The following is a 4,978-nucleotide window of genomic DNA, read 5'->3' on the forward strand; positions in this document are numbered from 1 at the left end:
TATAAAAAGGATACTTTATATTTTGTGCACATTTATCATGAAATGTCAGTTGTGCATCTGCAATTCTGCTTGTGAAGTGTTGAATCTGCTTTTCTGAATTGCCTGATGCAATTGTTCATTCGTCCATTCAATTACGTTTATTTTAGTTCAAACTGAACAATACTGCCTCCTTCAAGGTGTCAATGGTATAAGCTTGAGAAACACTTGAGCTATTTGTGTAAAATGTGGCTCGCTAAACAGTGAAATTATTTTCTCAAAATGATGTCCTTAAAAGGAATAAGTGTGTATCAGGCAATTGACAAATGCAGATTCAACACCACAAGCTGAACTGCAGATTTACATTTCATGAAAATTGCACAAATCAATTAATTAAAAGCATGGTAGAATAAGGTCGTAATAGATTTGTCAATGTGATAATGGCAGTTTCCTCAAATAAAATGTTCAAAATCAGTTGTCGGTTTCCCACAGAATCCCAGTGTTGAAGTACGACGGACATGCATCCTAAAGGCGTTGTGCGTCTACTTAAAGGGACACTCCACCCATTTGCATTAAGCTTTGCATTGTTAGAAACCCAGTCATACTATTGAATGGTCGTGCAACACTCTCTCATTTTCCCCTGAGACGGGAGAAATACGTTATTTACCTCTTACACTTTCTCCTACAATGACGCAAAAATCGTCATTTTGCGTCATTGTAGGAGGAAGTGTAAGAGGGGGGGATTTCTGTTGAGACTACAACACTCGTTCCTCATCTTTCTCAGGGGGGCGGGACCCGCTCACGCTACAGACCTATTACAGATCAGTGGGTGGGACTTTACTCTCTGAAACTGAAAGTAATATCCTCCATCTTGTTTGAAGCTAAGCTAACAGGCGCTGTGGAGACAGATGTAAAGTTATGACAATAGCGGAGGAGAGTGCTCAATATGATATAGAAGAAGAGGATTTTGGAAGTCTGATGCTTGAATCAGGTGTTTGTGGCTACCTTTACAAGCCGCATTATAGCGAAGAGCAGCCGAGGCAGAAGACCTGCCTGCCGCGGACGAGGAGCCCGGACTGACTCGAGTTAGGGCGGACTGGTGGCGTCGGTGATCTCACTATGCAACTACGAACCGCTACGAACACAGAGATAGAGTCCGTCTGCGGCAAAGAATTTCAACGATGACAATTTCTCCTGGACGAAATCTCTGAATCAGACGAGGACACGGACGTTTGTGTTGTGAACTATCCTAGTTTCGCACCGCATATGTTCTGACTGAACATCCAGGTACCATGCAATAATTCACCTTTTCGAAAGAAATACAAACGAGGAGTAATGCACTAATGAGTTCGCCAACTAACAAGACATTTTGTGTGAAATGAATTTCAAGCTCTGGTGGTAGCTAGCCTTGTAGACGGAAGAGTGATTTCTCTTATATGCACATATGCGCTTTCTGGATTAGTGGGAGTGGCTTGCGGAGCTGTGCAATGTGGTGCATTGTGGGAGTTGTTGTCTTTCATACAAATGCGTCCTGAAGTTATTTTTTGTCTTTCCTCGGTCACGAAGGCACCAAATTCAAAATTTATTTTACATTTCGACTACATATATGACCCACTTTAAATAAAAAACAATGTTCAAATGGGTGGAATGACCCTTTAAATTAAAAGCCTGACAGCCTTATTAAGGAGTACTGGGTAAGTTGCATTCATTGTCAATCATAGACAAATTGATACAGAAAATATGTATTTTTTTATATTTTAATTTCACAAACCTGTGAATTGAAATGTGTTGTAGGCTCAGAACAAGCATGTTATGCTAAATTGATTTTTGCCAATTTTCAAAATAAAATGATGATTAATCAACCAAAAACATAATGGACAACAATTTCTACGTTAGTATATAACATTTTCTTATTTAAACACAGGCAAAATAATAAGCAAATATACTTCTTGGGAATGAGTATTGTGTTCTCTAATTGTAAACTTAACATCTTTTGGGTTTGTTACTAGTGTCATAGATGCATAATAAATAATGGGTCTCTTTCTTTGTCATAGGCTATTGAGGATATTGGTATTGATGCAATGACGGAAATGGAGAGACTGGCTTTGGGTGTCTACATTGTTCGACATGATGGAGCAGATGCTACAGATCCACCTGAGGATGTTGGCGTCGCCATTGAAGGCTGCACAGTGCTGTGAGATCTGAGAGAGGTTGCAAATGGATGTGCAGTCCTGTTTGGCTTGATCTACTGTTTAAATTTGAGCTATCCCAAGGAGCTGCGATACACTTTCGAATTTCTTCAGAAAGTGTTTATGGAATTGGATGGGAACAAGCTCTCCACTAAAGTGCAGGTCCTCAAAAACAAACTGCATGAGTAAAATCACCTGCACCAGACAAGACTGGACCTGGCTTTGGACACTTTAATTGTTGACTGTTACTTTATTTTTGGACTGCTGCTAGACAAAATAAAGCTGTGATCAATGATGGTTTGTAATAAGCAGACAGGACTGCAGTTGGTCATCGACTTGCTTGGGGAGGCTCAGTTCTTTGGATTTTGGACTGCTGCTAGACAAAACATCTAGCAATCTAAAGACAATGTTGGTTGTGGTAATTGCCATTTAAACTTCTCTTGTTTTCTGATTTCTAATTAGATCAAAACATGAAATACAACGTACACTGGTTTGTTATGAAGCCATCTCAAACAATTTAAGGTGAAGATTGTTTTTTGTTACATAAACATTGCTGACTTTCTATTTCTCCTGTTAATGCAAACTATAAACCTTTTATTTTTCATAAAAATGTTCTTGATAAGTCAGCATGTATGTACAGTCTGAACTTAGTATGTTCTAACGGTGAAGTGAGAATTTTCTGCAGCATAAATCCTCTTGCTTGTAAACTTCAGTTAATTTAACCTCCCTCCATATAGAAAACAATAAGGATTTGCCTCTTTAGTTTTTATTTCGGTAGGCAACACCTGTTAGACATTGTTGATGTCAAAGTTCAGATTTACTATAAAGCTTTAATGGGATTGAACATGATCGGATGGTGAAAGATTCACAGACAAGTTTTACATTTTAGAATTTTTATTTATATTGGTCTATTTTTTGCTTTTTTTTTGCTTTTTTTTTTTGGAATTCATCCTTTTGATGGGAATTGAAACGTGAAGTTCTAAAGTTTACTGAGGCCTCAAGGTAAAAAATGTATTTGTTTAAAAATATAATTTGTTCTTGGCAGGAGTTTGACTCTCAAAATTTCCACTAAAATGGAATGGTTAAATATATTAGGCTACTGCATATACATGATTATTTAGGCTCATTGTGTTTCTGACAGTTAAAAAAAAAAAGGATAAATTACTGTATATCTCATTGTCCCAATGCCAATGATGTATTTTGTGATAATTTGATGAGACACATCAAATGAAATCTGGCACATAGTGGACATGCAGTGCAACAATCATTTTTCCATTTAGTGGAAAGTCATGTTAGTCCGAGTTGTCAAATTGTTTTTTCTTCCTTGAGAAAAGTTTATAGTTAAAGCAGTTTATTAAGCTAAAAAACAATAAGGATTTGCCTCTATTTGTATTGCAGCAGGCAATACATGTTAAACATTCTTGTTGTTGTCAAAGTTCAGATTCACTTTTGGGACTATAAAGCTATAATGGGATTTAACATTATCAGATGGTGAAAGAGATTCACCAACAAGTTATATTTTTGAATTTTTATTTATATTGGTCTATTTGAATTTTATACGTGTATTTATGTTGGTGTCTTCAATTTTATTTGTACACTTTGTATTTGTATGCAAGTTTTTCTTACATATTTTTAATAATTTTATCAGTCATGATAATCCCAGATATAGTAATGCACCTTGAAGGTCAAAATTACTTTTTGACTAATTATATTTCAAAACCAAAGGTGAATAAAGTTAATTAAAGTGACTTGAGTAGTTTTTTTTTTTAAACCGAGCAACTAAGTTCCAGTCATTAAGTACAATCAACACAAATGGATAACATTAGCAAAGCTTATTTCTGTTTAATAAATTGAACTTAATCAGGTCATGTTAGTTCAAGCTATAGTCATTAAATTCAAGACAATAATTTACATTTATTCAAAATAATTGTGTAATGTACCATTTAATTAACACAGTTATGAACGATTTACTTAAAACATTATGTTACAGTTAATTGTATATTACCATTTCCATTTAAGCAACTAAGTTTTGTGGGACCGGTTGACATAACTTTATTAATTAAATACAACATTTCATTTCTTAGAGTGTAGTAATAGTTACTTAGTGTGTTAATAATTGCTTTATTAACATGTATTTCTATTGTAATTCAGGGTTAATTCAGGTAGTTTTAAAGCATTTAGTAGTGGTCTCTTAACTATTTTTGTGAGCTCATCTAAAGTGAGGACTAGTTATGCCTTGTAAAGCATTTATAAAGGAGATTTAAAGACTGTTAAATATTTCTATGTTCTCTATCACTGTGTGTGTTTGTTTCCTTTTTCTGTTTAGAAGAAAACTGAGTCTTTAAATCCTTTATAAATGCTTTACAAGGCATAACTAGTCCTCACTTTAGATGAGCTCACAAAAATAGTGAATTGACCACTACTAAATGCTTTATAACTACCTGAATTTACTATGTTTACTTACATTTTCTAAGTGACCTTATTAATCAATGACAACACCTAGTTTGTAAATAATGGTAAATAATGTAACTGGTTTGTACATAATGCTGTACTTCATTTAGAAATGGTAAGTTGATCATTAATAAAGTATGAAAATAAAATTATTAAACACATTATAGATATGCTTATAAATCAAGAATAAAGCATTTATAGCTGTATTTATAAACTGCTTATTAATGTCTATTAATGCTTTATGAATGATGAATTAACTGTTTAGTAATGCTTAACTAATAATTAATATTATGCAGTTATTATAAAGTGTTACTGAAATTTGCATTCAGAGGTTGCACCTTTTGGGGGTGTGTGACCATTTG

The sequence above is a fragment of the Abramis brama genome, assembly GCF_963993115.1.
Source record: "Abramis brama genome assembly, chromosome: 4".
NCBI classification, from domain to species: Eukaryota; Metazoa; Chordata; class Actinopteri; order Cypriniformes; family Leuciscidae; genus Abramis; species Abramis brama.